Raw genomic sequence first — 17,587 nt, forward strand, 5'->3', positions numbered from 1 at the left:
CCACCACTATGGGCTCCTACATCTTCTGCATACGACCATAATATATGAAGAAGTAACCTGGATTGTTGCAGATCTCGGATCTCATCCTATAGAAGATATAGATATGCAACCAGTGTTTCAAGGTGATCTCGATCAATCTACAGGAGCTTCAGACCCATAACGACCAATCTTTTACAAGAGCTATTAGTAATGATTAGCCCGTGCTAATAAGTTATCTTGGTTAGTACTACTGTGCCACCAAAAGTACGGTATCCAGTGGAAACAATGACATCTGAAGTATGAGAGTAGGAGTAAATAGCGGAAAGGTCAGTTTTTAATGAGATATTATCATGAGATAATTTATGATGCTATAAGCATGGCTTCACCAGGTAATTGTCTTTCACAGATATATAGATCAAAACCTACAATAAAGGAGAAGTCTCTTGTATGTTTAACATTGCTTTTATGGCGTCGTCTTGTATTTACTGCGTATAATTGCAGTCCTGTGCAGAAATAATAAGCCGGAGAGTTCATGGTCAAAATGAGACGAGTAGTGGGGTCAATCTGTTTTATGTCCTGGTGAGAAGGAATTGTAATTAACATTTCTCTCATCACTGTGTAACGACTCCCACCGAAGTTACCAAAGTCAAATTGTGTCAGGATGGTACAAAGAAGGCTTTTTATGTCGAAAATATCATTTTGTGTATGACAGGTAGTCTTGTAATGAGCAGTCTCCGCTTCATGTTATGTCACCTGCCAGCAAATTGGCTTTTTCTATGTCAATAAGATAATTATGGAGTTTTTCTGGGACCAAGTCCTGATTTGGGTCATATTTATACTTATACGTGGCTTTACCTCTACATGCGGTCAGCAATGGTAAACTCGGCCTTACCATTGAGATTATGATCCTCGTCTAGTTCTCCATGTAATGTTTGCAGAAGAGATGAGCAGGTAGATTTGTGGCAAAACAAACATTGCGTGAACAATAATGGAAAGCCTGTAATTACTCAGAAAATACCTGGGAAAAGAGGAGAAAGAGAAAAAGAGAACCATGAGGACAATAAGAGCTTACATTCTACAAAAGAGAGAGGACCCTGTTGACCATAAGAGCTTACACTCTACAGGAGAGAGAGAGAACCCTGCAGACTATAGGAGTTTACACTCTACAGGAGAGAGAGGACCCCGCTGTCCATACGAGCTTACACTCTACAGGAGAGAGAACGGACCCTGCTGACCATAAGAGTTAACACTCTACAGGAGAGAGAATGGACCCTGCTGACCATAAGAGCTTACACTCAACAGGAGAGAGAGGACTCCGCTGACCATAAGAGCTTACTCTCTACGGGAGAGAGAGAGGACCCCACTGACTATAAGAGCTTACACTCTACAGGAGAGAGAGAAGACCCCACTGACTATAAGAGCTTACACGCTACAGGAGAGAGAGAACCCCGCTGACCAAAAGAGCTAACACTCTACAGGAGAGGACCCCACTGACCATAATAGCTTACACTCTACAGGAGAAAGAGATAGGATCCCGCTGACCATAAGAGCTTACACTCTACAGGAGAGAGAGGACCCCACTGATCATAAGAGCTTACACTCTAAAGGAGAGAGAGAACCCCGCTGACCAAAAGAGGTAACACTTTACAGGAAAGCGAGGACCCTGCTGACCATAATAGCTTACACTCCGCATAAGAGAGAGACTTACCAGTTACTTTGGAGATGGAAAACGACTCTGCCATACAATCTGGGCTCCACTGGGAGCCGCTGACCTGTGACGACACGGTATTGCTACTCAGCCCCATTGAACTGTAAGAAACTGTACTCCAATACCACAGACAATCCATGGTCAGGGCTGGCGCTGTTTCTGAAAGAAAGCAGCTATGTTTTTCTGAACCTGGACGACCACTTTAATAAACTATAAAGCCATTTTATAATTCAGCAGATCACAGCAGGATACAAAGCTTCTGGAATAAAGTCCCTGGAATTGTGTAGTGTGTGTGGAATTGTATATTACACCCAGTAATATTCTGCATTGTAAGTAAACAGGGAGTCCTGGGGATGCACAGCTCCTTTATTAATTCTTAGGATATGACCTTGGTACCGCGCACTAAGTCACTTGACAAAGGTCAGTAAATAAATGACAATGAATAATAAGGATTACACGCTGCTGAAGTCTCCGAGGTTTAATACAGAATCATCATCCCTCGAAAAATCAATGTCATTTGGGGAAAACAAAACTTCATCTAAGAAATTCATTAACGTGAAAAATACGAGCGATTTTCTGGAAATGTTACAACTAAATATGTCTGATCAAGTCTGTCACATTTTGTCAAAGAAGTGGAAAGATTCATTACCCTAATTGGTACTAAGGTTGTAGATGATGTAACATGAGGACATTTTTAGTACTAACGTATACTACAAGTAAAAAATAAAAGCCTTTATAGGTCTTTAGGATGTTTTATTATTATTTGCTTTGCTACAGAGACTGCTGGTCCTGATTCTTGATTTTATAAGCCTAACAGTTAACATTAGATGCTCCTTTGCTCCCCAGTTAGTGCTCTCCTCAGATTGCAGAGGCTGCTGTAATCCCAGGACTTCACTAATATCACGCTACCTTTTCAAACACAAAAACTGCTATGCCCTAATAGGTAAAACCTATTTTAGCTATACCTGTACCTTATCATCTTGCTATTCTTCCTTCTATTTGCTCCTGCGGCTAACATCAGCAGGGAGGAAGTAAACGGTCTCAGTAATAGAACTATACCAGCAGATGCAAGAGCTGATAACAGCACAGAATAATAATTTTCATCATAAATTTGGTATTAAAATTTTCACTCCTATTTATTAGAGAAGAGTGTAAAAAGAGTGTGAAACTGAAAGGGAGAAGATACAGATTAGATATTAGAAAAAACTTTTTGACAGTGAGGGTGATCAATGAGTGAAACAGGCTGCCACGAGAGGTGGCGCGTTCTCCCTCAATGGAAGTCTTCAAACAGAGGCTGGACAGACATCTATCTGAGACGGTTTAGTGAATCCTATATTGACCAGGGGTTGGACACAATAATCCTGGAGGTCCATTCCAACTCCACTCTATGGTTCTATAAGAGGGCTCCCACTGCCATCATTGTTGGGAGCTGACTTATAAAATGGCTTTTCCAAGTTTTGAAAAAGTAGGCAATGGAAGATGATAAGAGAATAAAAAATTAAAAATTTGCTTACCTATTTAATCCTTCACCACTTTAGTGATGTATCTCCAATGCATACCACCAATCTTTGTGTACTTGGATGCAGGTAAGATATGCCATATACCACAAGTTACCGCTGCTGTCAATCACTGGCCACAGTGGTTTTGTACCATCATATATAACAAAAGCCATTGAGTAACTGCAGTGGTCACAGGTGGTATACAGCACATCTTTGTGACAACCGGGTACATAAAGACCGTTTGGGTGCAAAAGAACATAAATTAGGACATGGAGGAGCTCAATAAGAGGTTGGTGAGCTTTCCCTGCAATGCTCCCAGACTGGAAAAGTGCAAGCTGTATAAAGCCTGTGGGAGAAACCATGATCATCATTAAAATTATGCTAACCCCTTCCTACTCCGGGTACATGAATGGTCACAGGAGCTGAATCCGCTCCACACACTACGTGATATTACAAAACCTGCCTCTAAAAGCAATGACTGGAGCTTGCTCTGATCGCTGGGGTTTACCCACTTAAATGCTGTCATCAATCTCAGAAAGTGATCTTTAAGAGGAACAACTGTTCCTGAGACCAACCTTTGCAACTCGATGACAGGGTGCTGATGGGTGGCTATTGCATGATGGACTTGATGAGAGTCCCTGTCACTGTCATCTTGGTACCCTGGGAAGTCCAACCAGGCTTGGCTTGGCCCACAGGAAAATAGGAGAATCCTCCGGTGGGCCCCTGTGCAAGAGTGGAATATCACCTTTTTTTAGAGCAGTACTTGGCACAATATACTTGGAGCACTATGTACAAAAGCGGCATCTTGTTAATTTACGAGTCTACTCAGTTCATTTCTATATAAATTTGTGATAATGTCACATTTGCATTAAGCTGAATAGTGGGGCCCTGGGGTTGGTTACTGGTGGGCCCTTGGGACCCCAGTCCGACACTGAGTCCAATCATAAGAGATTTTTATTTTTACTATATACTGCAATACTGAATTATTGCAGGATGTAGTGCAAGCGGTCACAGGACCAAGTCCTCAAGGGGAACTAAAACATTGAATGGAGATTGAGAAAAATGTTTTTTAAAACTATTATAAAAAATATTACATTTTAAGCTATTCCCAACTAAAAAAACTAAAAAAATGTAAAAAATATAAGAAAATTTGGTTTCACTGCTTCATCAAAATACTAAACATTATTTAACCCAGTTCACCAAGCCAAGAAACAACCCTTTTTTAAAGCTACTAAATTAATAATATATATTATATATTGCCGCAATCATTCCGACCAAAAGAATCATGTTGCCAGGTCATTTTACTGGTGCAAAAATGAAACCCAAAAAGCAATGGCTGAATTGAAGATTTTTTGTCACCTTTTCACTTGGAAATTTTTTCATACAGTATTTGCTACAATGAATGGTGTTTTTCAAAAGTAGAACTTATCCTTCAAAAATTGAGTTCTCATACGGCTAATGTTAAAAAAGTATTAAAATGAGGTCAAATGTTGCATGTGCACTGGGACCCCTCACCACCTTGATGACCTTGGGGAACGGGCTATAGCACGCCCTATACATGCTTTGTCTGGTCTCCATAGAAGTTTGTCATTTTTGCCCTCGGCAGTCATTATTTACATGGATACCCTTGGCCTGGGTCAACTCATAAAGTCCCATGGATTCCAGTACCACCTTTATGCTGACGACACTCAGATCTACCTCTCTGGCCCAGACGTCACCTCTCTGCTGTCCAGAATCCCGGAGTGTCTATCAGCCATATCCTCCTTCATCTCCTCTCGCTTCCTCAAGCTCAATGTGGACAAATCTGGACTCATCATCTTTCCTCCATCTCACAGATCTTCCTTACCTGACCCATCTATCACAATTAATGACATCATGCTTTCCCTAGTACCGGAAGTTCGCTGCCTCGGAGTAACCCTTTGGCACTCAACTTTTGCGATAGGTGAAGGATTTTATTTGCAGTCACAAGTATTAGACGTTTCTGCTATGACAATAAGCCTTCATCAGTACACAAGACTGCTCATGTTCAAAGAATCATTGAATATTTGAATGAAGCACAACTCATAAAAAAAATATGGGCCAAAATGTCCACAAAAGATCTGGAGATCTGGGCAGAAAATTAGAAGGACGGACATCAGTATAATATCCTCAGTATATGTGTATTATAAAGTGGAATCCTGGAATCCCTTGAAAGGTCAATCTCACACATGGGATTAATATATTTATATCAGCTATTGGAAGGTGACAGCTTTGGTAGTGTGTGGATAGCGGTCATTGGTGGGTGGTGGCGCTGTGTGGCCTGGAGGAACGCGGTATCCACCGGGCCATACAGCGCCACCACCCATCAACGACCGCTATCCACACACTACCAAAGCTGTCACCTTCCAATAGCTGATATAAATATATTAATCCCATGTGTGAGATTGACCTTTCAAGGGATTCCACTTTATAATACACATATACTGAGGATATTATACTGATGTCCATCCTTCTAATTTTCTGCCCAGATCTCCAGATCTTTTGTGGACATTTTGGCCCATATTTTTCTTATGAGTGGTGCTTCATTCAAATATTCAATGATTCTTTGAACATGAGCAGTCTTGTGTACTGATGAAAGCTTATTGTCGTAGCCGAAACGTCTAATACTTGTGACTGCAAATAAAATCCTTCACATATCACAAAAGTTGAGTGCCAAAAATTTTTTCAGTTACTTATTCTGGTGTGGGAACCTTCTTTTTGTGCACCTACTCAGTAGTGCCACGATATATTTAAAATCAGAGTAACCCTTGACTCTGCCCTGTCCTTCAAGCCACACATCCAAGCTATTTCTACCTCCTGTCGCCTCCAGCACAAAAATATTTCCAGAATCCGTCCTTTCCTCAACCCTCAATCTACTAAAATGCTTGTGCACGCCCTCATCATCTCCCTCCTCGACTACTGCAACATCCTTTTCTACTGTCTCCCTGCTAACACCCTCGCACCTCTCCAGTCCATCCTTAACTCTGCTGCCCGACTAATTCATCTCTCTCGTCGATACTCCTCCGCTACTCCCCTATGAAAATCTCTTCACTGTCTTCCATTCCCTCAGCGTTTCCAGTTCAAATTACTAATACTGACCTACAAGGCCATCTATTACCTGTCTCCCCCATATGTCTCTGAACTAATCTCCAGATACCTTCCCTCACGTAATCTCCGGTCATCCCAAGACATCCTTCTCTCCTCTACACTACACTTATTCGCTCCTCACCCAACCGCTTCCAAGACTTCTCCCGAATAGCCCCCATCCTCTGGAATTCTTTGCCCCAACATGTCCGACTAGCTATCAACCACATTTGGATCCTTCAGACGGAACCTGAAAACCCACCTCTTCAAGAAAGCCTACAGCCTGCAATGACCCCACTACCTCCTCACGAATACCGAAGATATCACCTCAAGCAACACCGGAACTGCTGCACCCCAACTACCTACTGTCTCCTTCCCCACCATCCTATAGCATGTAAGCCCGAAAAGGCAGGGTCCTCTCCCCTCTGTATCAATCTGTCATTGTAAGTTTGTTTACTCTAAGTGATATCTGTAATTTGTATGTATCCCCTTCTCATGTACAGCACCATGGAATCAATTGTGGTATATAAATAAATAATAATAATAAAAAATAATAATACTCAGTGCTGGTTCTTTCTTTTTTGAAAACTGAGGGGTCATGAAAAATACAATTACAGTGGATATAGACCAATATATTACAAACATCACTCTGTTTATATGCAAGAGGAACATATGACAGAGAGGAGAGCAGGTGCAGAGACATCAGATTCCCCATGGATGCCCTCTCCAGAGCCATCAACAGGATGGGAGCGCCACTGACAGCAGGAGAGGAGAGACACTGCAGAACTCATCTGCCAGCCTTCTCCATTCTCAACAAAACATATCGGCACCCATATTCCGTTGATTGCGCCCGGAACAGCAGCTGTGGGGAATGAGATTTCCTTGCACCAGTGATTTACTATCGTCTACTATGTACTGTACATATTACTACTCAATAAAGGGAGTGATTTGTCTAGTAAGTATTTCAAAAGGGAGTGCTACAAATGCTGTTTGTAAGATTGGTGAATAATTAAAGGGGTTGTTGAGGACTGTGATATTGATGGCTTATCCTCAGGCAACTATTCTACAATAGGCGCTGAGCCTCAGTTCTTGGAAATAGTTACCACTGAGGGCTGGTGAAGAAGAGTGTATTGTCGGTCCAAGTGTGATCCATCAAACATCAGATCGCACTTGGACCAATGTTATGCTACGGGGCCATGCACTGTGCTCATGTTTGATTTTTCATTGAATAGAGTCTGTCTGAGTAAAAATTCTCAGCATCCTCGAATTTCATCCGATATTCAGCTTGCACTTGGCCATGCAAGTCAATGAGTCCATGGAAAATGTTGGACTCCACTCAGATGACATCAAGAGCAGATGGAGACATTTTATTTTCCATCTTCTTCTCATCTGAGAGAATCGGATCACACTCTGATCAAACTTTTGCATAGTCTGCCCAAATCTCTTGGATGAGAGGATACACACTTGTCAGCACGTGCCCCATAGAGTAGAGCAAAATTATTTAGAGGAACCTGGTTGCACATCATGGCGTCATAGGAGCCTACTGATTATAAGTAACACCCATGATGGCAGCCGGTAGGAAGTTTTTATCTGGCTACCTTAAACTACTGACGTGGTCACTGGACCGGAGTCCTACAAATTCTTTTTCTCAACTCTACGACTAACGTTGTTGTTCTAAGCCGGCCACTGCCGGACCTGCAAAAATGCTGATTGGTGGGGTTGCAAGGTCAGACCCTTACGGATCTGATATCACAGTCCTGGACAACTCCTTTAACAGGTTTACTAATATATACACAAAGCCAATATGTACTGCAACTTCTACTTCTAGGTACACAGCAATGGTTTACATTTCTTTCTACTTTGCATTTAGAGCTAGTTACCAACAGTAATCTGTGAGACATCAATCAAGAAGGATTAAAAGGACTCTGTCAGGACACAATGACTGTTCACATCTTACAGTGGCACTTGGTGCACACGCGGTGTGGCCAAACAGTTCACTGCACCTTCCCATCTACTTTACAGAAGTCAGAGGAGGGCGGAGATAGCTGGAGAACAAGTAGGTGGGAAAGTGCCTGTGCTAAGGTTCAACAGCCATATTATGCTGACAGACTCTTTAAAGGGAATCCGTCACCCCTTTTTTGAGATATCATATAATGATATCATTCAATTGTGTGTCACATAAGGATTCTCTTAGTACTTTTTCTTCCCCCTGACCCCGCACCTTTCATGCATAAATACTTTTTTATATCGGTTCAGATGTATGTAAACTGCCGCTGTCCGGTCCGATGGGCGGGGCTTATTCACCTGCTCCCCCCCTCCCTGTCTTGCTCTATGCATTTCTTCTTGTGTAGAGCAAGACAGGGAGGGGGGGAGCAGGTGAATAAGCCCCGCTCATTGGACCGTACCGTGGCAGTTTACATACATCTGAACCGATATAAAAAAGGTATTTATGCATGAAAGGTGCGGGGTCAGGGGGAAGCAAAAGTACTAAGAGAATCCTAATGTGACACACAATTGAATGATATCATTATATGATATCTCAAAAAAGGGGTGACAGATTCCCTTTAAAGGGTGGTCTCATATTATTATATGGATAAAATTGCATTTATCCTACTGACCTGTTATCTAGAAACTTCTCCATTCTCAAGAACAGAGAGATTTTAATTCTTTTGTGTATAGCTCGCGATCGACTTACCAGTCACCTACGAGGGGCAAGTTTCCTCGGCAATTAGGCTCTATAGTTTACCGCCAGGTCCGTGTCCTTGCTCTTCTCCCATACTGCAGAGACAAAAGGTACCGCTGCTTGCATCATGGAAGATGTCCATGTCCTGGGTTCTAACTATTAATCTTCAGGAGCACACCATCCTCCCAACACACAGAAATCCAGAAGGCAGAGGAGCAGGGCGCTCCTGAAGAAAAAAAAAAGACAAAACCACTCCGATGCCATTTACAATGCTGTTTCCTTCTAATGTAGCAGACAACCTGTTGGCCCCCTTAGGCACCAGGGTCCATGTACAACTGCTACCGCTGCACTTTCTGTCATTAATGAGCTTGTCCCATAAACAATATATACATTGCCTATCCACATAATAGGTGAGAAATGTATAGTCATTTTTGGTCTGACAACTGAGACCCCCATCGATCATGAGAATGGTAGTTCCAAAATGGATTAAAAGATCAAATAGGTTGTAAGTACTAAATATTAGCTTAGACATACTTTTGTGTATGATCTTGGCGGTGTTCCGAAATCCAAAGTAATTATCCTCATTAGAGTTGAGCGACTTTTGGTTTTTTATGGTCGAGTTTCGTTTCGTGAAACTTTTCCAAAAGTCGGGTCGAGCAAGATCGGCCGATTATAGGGAAAAGTCGGGGTCGTCCCGAAACACGAAACCCAATGTAAGTCAATGGGGAATAAAAGTCGGCAGTGAGAGGAGGACAGGAAACACACCTACAGTGCTCGTTTGAATGCCAAAAGCATCAATTCTTCTTACTTAAGCTGGTCAACCTTAATTAACTTTATAATACAAGTTACGCACTGAAAAACTGAGGTTTTTTGGCTAAAGTTGTGGGGGGGTAGGGCTGGCTCCAGGTTTTCATGTGCCCTGGGCGAAAGAGCGCCCCTTTAACACATAATACCACAACTCATCATGCTCCGATACAGCAGAGAAATAGCGGTATAGTACAATGAAAAATACTTCACTTCTTACATCACATGACTGATATCCATTTTAAATTCTCCAATAGCTCCAAAAATGGACAGTATATTACTCCATACAGTATTATGACCACCGCATAGTGCGCTATACAGAGTAATGAGGCCCATATATTTCTCCATACAGAATCATTGGTCCCATATAATGTTTGAAACAGTATATGATGAGCTCCACATAATGCTACAGTATATGTTGGTCCCCATGGATGAAGCTCCACTGTCTTATGGGCCCAAATAATGCTCCAAACATAATGGGCCCCATTTCTAATGCTCTAGTGTATAATGGGCCCTGTAAATGCTGCTCCAGTGTCTGATGTCCACCTTTGGAATGTTCCAGTGTATGGTGGGCCCCATCTATCATTCTCCAGAGTATAGTGCTCCCCAAAAATTGCTGTCCCAACATTGAAAACAATGAAATAAGTCTCCTCGCTAGGGAATCCCTGCACTAGTCTGGACTCCTCGTCGTCCCCATCTTCCATCTCACTGCACAGTATTTCAACCTTGCAAGTGCTGTGATCCTGAGCAAGCAGGGGGGGCCCACTCGTTGGCGACGGCACTGGCACAGGGCCCCTGATAGTACGGTGGTGTGTCTGATGGCGGGTGGGCCGAACCTGCACTTTCATCTGCAGCTTCCTCTTTGTCACCGTGTAAGATGGAACTGTATATGGGAAGGGTAACCTGAGTTTCATCAGGGTCAGATTCAGGCCGGGTAGCGTGCGAGGGGAATGTAGTGGTCTGGGTCAATGTACCAGCAGATTCATCGAGCAGTGGCTGGGCATCAGTGCACTTGTGTCGCCCCCAGGAGTACGGTCGCCACAGTGGCATTACCTTCCTCCTAGAGAGTGTGATGTCATGCTTGGGAGCAACGAAGGATCTCTCTAGCAGGTTAACTGATTGGGCGGCGTTATTCCCACGAGTCATGACCCTCCAAACAGCGTTCATGAAGGCAAAGTGTTTGTTTTACGTGGGCAGTATGGTTGCAAAGCTGAACCTTAAAGGAATGTCCAGAAGGGCACCACCAGGAGTGGAGCCTACGGCGTAATTTGACTCAACACGGGCAACCTCAACCATGCCAGCTACAGAACAGATGCACACATTGCAAGCTTAATTCCGTTAACGAACGAGACTCCGTCATGCCCCGCGGTCCGAGTCCGGCTTACTAGAGGGACACGTGAGGCTCTGGCACATGAGATTGGCCAATAACTGGTGTGTCATGCCCTTACATGTCCGTGGCTGCATGTGCGCTACCCTGAAAAGGCCAGCGTTTGTCGCTTACAAGTGCAGATAACCCGCTGAACAACGTTAGTGATGGGGATCACTGATTACAATTATTACTCGCGAACGATGATTTCCCAGTAAGTGCAGGTCAACCTCAGTTCCGGAATTAGGCCTAACCGTCATTCCTGAAAAAAATGAAAAACTTACGTGTGCAAACCACAGGTGCTGTAGCTTGCTTAACAGCTCGCCAGCCGTTCTCACGCCCAGTATGGGTTACACGTGATTGCACAAAGGTGAGAAAGGGTACCGTATCCCCGGATAACATGTATGGATAGCGTACACATTCAAAAGATATGTCTATACATCAGGAGGCAGGCTCAGACGGTGTAAGGCCCAGTATGGCTTGCAAGTGATTGCACAAAGGTGAGAAAGGGTACCGTATCCCCGGATAACATGTATGGATAGCGTACACATTCAAAAGATATGTCTATACATCAGGAGGCAGGCTCAGACGGTGTAAGGCCCAGTATGGCTTGCAAGTGATTGCACAAAGGTGAGAAAGGGTACCGTATCCCCGGATAACATGTATGGATAGCGTACACATTCAAAAGATATGTCTATACATCAGGAGGCAGGCTCAGACGGTGTAAGGCCCAGTATGGCTTGCAAGTGATTGCACAAAGGTAAGAAAGGGTACCGTATCCCCGGATAACATGTATGGATAGCGTACACATTCAAAAGATATGTCTATACATCAGGAGGCAGGCTCAGACGGTGTTAGGCCCAGTATGGCTTGCACGTGATTGCACAAAGGTGAGAAAGGGTACCGCATCCCCGAATAACATGTATGGATAGCGTACACATTCAAAAGATATGTCTATACATCAGGAGGCAGGCTCAGACGGTGTTAGGCCCAGTATGGCTTGCACGTGATTGCACAAAGGTGAGAAAGGGTACCGTATCCCAGGATAACATGTATGGATAGCGTACACATTCAAAATATATGTCTATACATCAGGAGGCAGGCTCAGATGGTGTCAGGCACAGTATGGATTTGACGGCCCAGACTACACAGCGGAGGAGCAGGGAGAGGTAAAGATTGCAAATGCTGGGGCCCTGCCCAAGCAAGGGGGGCCCACTCGTGGGCGTCGGTACTGGCACTGGGCCCCTCATAGTACGGCGGTGTGTCTGACGGAGGGTGTGCACCACCACCGTCAGAGACACTTGATTGCACTATGAGGGACCCTGTGCCAGTGCCCGCGCCCAAGAGTCGGCCTACCCACCTGTCCAGGGCAACGGCACTCGCACGGTGTCGTGCGCTAGGTGGTGACCCCGGCCATGGGGGGGGAGGCAGCACAGTTAGGGAGTTTTAGAAAGTGGCATATGTTGATGTTGGACATTCAGCTGATGCAAAAGGCGAAATAGGTCAAGTCCCAGGAAGAGGTGGACCAAAGCAAGCCATTTTTCTGTCACCCTATGTGTCATCAGGGGAAGGTGGGACAAAATCCTTGGAAACCCATGCATGGTTCATTTTAATGAAGGTTAGATCATCCACATTTTGGGTTGACAGACGGGTCCTTTTTTCTGTCAGGATTGATCCAGCTGCACTGAAGACTCTTTCCGATAGCACACTTGCAGCTGGGCAAGCGAGCTCCTGTAAGGCATATTGTGCCAATTCAGGCCAGGTGTCCAGTTTAGCAGCCCAATAGTCAAAGGGGAATGACCTGTGTGGGAGAACATCGATATGGGAGGAAAAGTAGTTTGTAACCATAGTTGACAACTGCTGTCTCCTGTCACTTTCCATCGATGCTGTATTACCAGTTGTGTGAGCGGTACTTGAAAAATCAGTCCACAACATTGTCATGAAACCCCTGTCTCCAACGCCACTTCTGCTGTGTGCACCATGAACACCTCTGCCAAGCTGCCCCCGGCCCGTACGGCTCGTGTGAGAACCATCACCGCTGTGTGCTGGGAATGCCTCAAGCAACCGATTTACCAGAGTTGCTTGTTTATTAGCCAATATTAGGTCAAGGTTCTCCTGTGGCATGATGTTTTGTAATTTGCCTTTATAGCGTGGATCCAGGATGCTGGCCAACCAGTAGTCGTCATCGTTCATCATTTTGGCAATGCGGGGGTCCCTTTTTAGGATCCGCAAGGCATAATCTGACATGTGGGCCAATGTTCCCGGTGTCAATGATGCACTGCGAGTGCTGGTTGGAGGAGCACTTTCTGGCAAATCCACATCCCTCCAGTCACGCACAAACCCTGTACCAGACCTTGCCACGCCAACATTTTCACTTGCCCCACGAGATGCATCCTCCTCCCCTAAGTAATCATCCCCATCATCCTCCTCCTCCTCCTCCTCTTCTTCCTCCACCTCGTCCAGGAGAGGTCCCTGAGCAGACAATGGATGAATGTCATCAAGGATTCCCTCCACCTCTTCCTCCTCGTCAACATTGGCTGCAGACGCCTGCTCCTTAAGGTGCGTCAAAGTTTGCATGAGCAGACGCATAAGTGGGATGCTCATGCTTAGGATGGCGTCGTCTGCGCTTACCAGCCGTGTGCATTCCTCAAAACACTGAAGGACTTTACAGAGGTCTTTCAGCTTCGACCACTGCACACCTGTCAACTCCATGTCTGCTCTCAAAGTGCCTGGCCGTGTATCCTCCCACAAATGCATTATGGCCTGCCTCTGCTCGCACAGCCACTCCACCATGTGCATGGTGGAGTTCCACCTTGTTGCAATGTCGATAATGAGGTGGTGGTTGGGAAGGTGGAGCAATCGCTGCAGCTTCTGCATACGAACGGAGTGTACAGGCGACCGGCGGATGTGCGCGCACAGTCTTCGCACCTTATGGAGCAGGGCTGTTAACTCCGGATAATTTTTGAGGAAGCACTGCACCACCAGGTTCAAGGTGTGAGCCAAGCAAGGTATGTGGCTGAGTTTTGAAAGGGCTATGGCTGCCACAAAATTACGACCGTTATCACTAACTACCTTGCCTGCCTCAAGATGTACACTGCCCAGCCATGACTCAGTTTGTCGCTTCAAGTACTCGGCCAGCACCTCGGCGGTGTGTCTGTCGCCCAAACACATCATCTGCAACACAGCCTGCTGACACTTTCCACTAGCTGCTCGATACGGGGACACCTCGTGTGCAACAGTGGCAGCTGCAGATGGAGTGCTCGTACGACTGCGCTCTGTGGACGAGCTTTCGCTTCTGGAGGAGGAGGAGGAGGGTGGAACGCCTACAGCCAACTGTTTCCTATACCGTGGGCTAGGCAGCACTGTCCCACCACCGCTGTCCCCTGTGGACCCTGCATCCACCACATTAACCCAGTGCGCAGTGATGGACACGTAACGGCCCTGGCCATGCCGACTGGACCATGCATCAGTTGTGAGGTGCACCTTTCCACTCACTGACTGCTTGAGTGCATGGACAATGCGGTCTTTCACATGATGGTGGAGGGCTGGGATGGCTTTGCGAGAGAAGAAGTGGCGACTGGGTAGGTCATAGCTTGGTACTGCATAGGCCATGAGTTCGCGGAAAGCTGCGCTTTCCACCAACCGATAGGGCATCATCTCAAACGAGATTAGTTTGGCAATGTGTGCGTTCAAACCCAGTGTACGCGGATGAGAGACTGAGTACTTTCTTGACCTACTCATAGTGTCTGGGAGGGTGAGCTAGACTTGAGAGCTGCATATGGTGGAAGTAGCGGTGGACAGGGCGGACTGAGAGAGGGTTGATGATGGTGATGGAGTTGGTGTTCTTTCTGATGGCCTAGATTCAGTATTTCGTTGATATAACAGTGGGATTCCCTGACTGCTGTGGCCTTGCAACGACACCTCAATATTTGCTGCTGTGCTAACCGGTGGGCTTACAGTGGGGGAAACAATGTAGCGTTGCTGACTACCTTCTTTGTGATCAGTTGCACATGTGGCACTTGAGGTTTGGTGTTGTGTCCACGCTTGCAAGTGCATGCTGGTTAAATGTCTAAGCATGCAACTGGTATTCAAATTTTTCAGATTTTTCCCTCGGCTAAAGGTCTTTGCGCACTTCTTACAGATAACCTTGGCCTGATCATGAGGATTTTGTTCAAAAAAGTGCCACACTGCACTCTTCCTACTTTGGCAGACATTTTGCGGCCTAGCACGCTGTGATGTTTTGACCCTCTGGACAAGCTGTCCAGCAACTCTTTTGATTTTTGGAACCTGTCTTTGGAGTGCTCCGGGCCTGCCAGATAACAGCTGTTGCGATGTTGATGTCTGCTGTGGATGCTCCTCATCTGAGCTATTGGAAGCAGCACCCTCTTCCCCCAATGGATGCCAATCTGGGTCAACAACTGGGTCATCCATCACCTCCTCTTCAATGTCATGTGCACCTTCCTCTGTGTCACCGTGTATGGTGGTATAGTGTGCGGGAAGGGGCACCTGAGTCTCATCAGGGTCAGAATCTGGCTCTGTACACTGCGAGGACAATGTAGTGCTCTGAGTGAATGTACCAGCAGAATCATCTATCAGCGGCTGTGCATCAGTGCACTCCATGTCAGATTCATCTTGGCCTGGGTAATTCACCATTTCACTTGATAATCCAGGCATGGTATGTGAAAACAGCTCCATGGAGTAATCAGTAGTATGGCCTGCGTCATCCTTCAATCTTGGTTGTGGTGAAGGACACAAGGAAAGGTGTGGTTCATGAACATGAGCCTCCAATGACGACTCAGTGCTTTTACTTTTTACAACTTCAGAAGAGGAGGCGATAGAGCTGGAGGCTGAGTCAGCAATGTAAGACAAAACTTTTTCCTGATGCTCTGGCGTTAAAAGCGGTTTGCCAACTCCTAGAAAACTAAGCCTTCGAAGCCTTATGGAGCCAGACGATGACGCAGGCTCAACACCTCCTGCATTCGGTCCTATTTTGCTTTTGCCACCACCATCAGATCCACCACCAACACCATCATTACCAGCTGCCAACCCCCGCCCAATTCCACGGCCTCTTCCACCAGCCTTCCTCATTTTTGGTAGAAATGTAGACAAAATCCTACAAACTATATAGTAATGTAAAACAAGGTACAAGGTGTCTATAGGACAGGGGAGATTTAGATTTTCTGCAGACACTTGTGGACACTGGACACTTGGATTGTGTGAGGCCCACTGAATATCACAGCGCTATGTCACAGGCTCGATGGCACAGGTGTGAAAAAAGTGACTACAGGATAAGGGAGATTTTGAATTTCTGGGAGATTTTGAATTTCTGCAGACACTTATGGACACTGGACACTTGGATTGTGTGAGGCCCACTGAATATCACAGCGCTATGTCACAGGCTCGATGGCACAGGTGTGAAAAAAGTGACTACAGGATAAGGGAGATTTTGAATTTCTGGGAGATTTTGAATTTCTGCAGACACTTGTGGACACTGGACACTTGGATTGTGTGAGGCCCACTGAATATCACAGTGCTATGTCACAGGCTCGATGGCACAGGTGTGAAAAAAGTGACTACAGGATAAGGGAGATTTTGAATTTCTGCAGACACTTGTGGACACTGGACACTTGGATTGTGTGAGGCCCACTGAATATCACAGTGCTATGTCACAGGCTCGATGGCACAGGTGTGAAAAAAGTGACTACAGGATAAGGGAGATTTTGAATTTCTGCAGACACTTGTGGACACTGGACACTTGGATTGTGTGAGGCCCACTGAATATCACAGTGCTATGTCACAGGCTCGATGGCACAGGTGTGAAAAAAGTGACTACAGGATAAGGGAGATTTTGAATTTCTGGGAGATTTTGAATTTCTGCAGACACTTGTGGACACTGGACACTTGGATTGTGTGAGGCCCACTGAATATCACAGCGCTATGTCACAGGCTCGATGGCACAGGTGTGAAAAAAGTGACTACAGGATAAGGGAGATTTTGAATTTCTGGGAGATTTTGAATTTCTGCAGACACTTGTGGACACTGGACACTTGGATTGTGTGAGGCCCACTGAATATCACAGTGCTATGTCACAGGCTCGATGGCACAGGTGTGAAAAAAGTGACTACAGGATAAGGGAGATTTTGAATTTCTGCAGACACTTGTGGACACTGGACACTTGGATTGTGTGAGGCCCACTGAATATCACAGTGCTATGTCACAGGCTCGATGGCACAGGTGTGAAAAAAGTGACTACAGGATAAGGGAGATTTTGAATTTCTGCAGACACTTGTGGACACTGGACACTTGGATTGTGTGAGGCCCACTGAATATCACAGTGCTATGTCACAGGCTCGATGGCACAGGTGTGAAAAAAGTGACTACAGGATAAGGGAGATTTTGAATTTCTGGGAGATTTTGAATTTCTGCAGACACTTGTGGACACTGGA

The sequence above is a fragment of the Dendrobates tinctorius genome, unplaced genomic scaffold, assembly GCF_039654945.1.
Source record: "Dendrobates tinctorius isolate UK_male_01 unplaced genomic scaffold, ASM3965494v1 ptg000116l, whole genome shotgun sequence".
NCBI classification, from domain to species: Eukaryota; Metazoa; Chordata; class Amphibia; order Anura; family Dendrobatidae; genus Dendrobates; species Dendrobates tinctorius.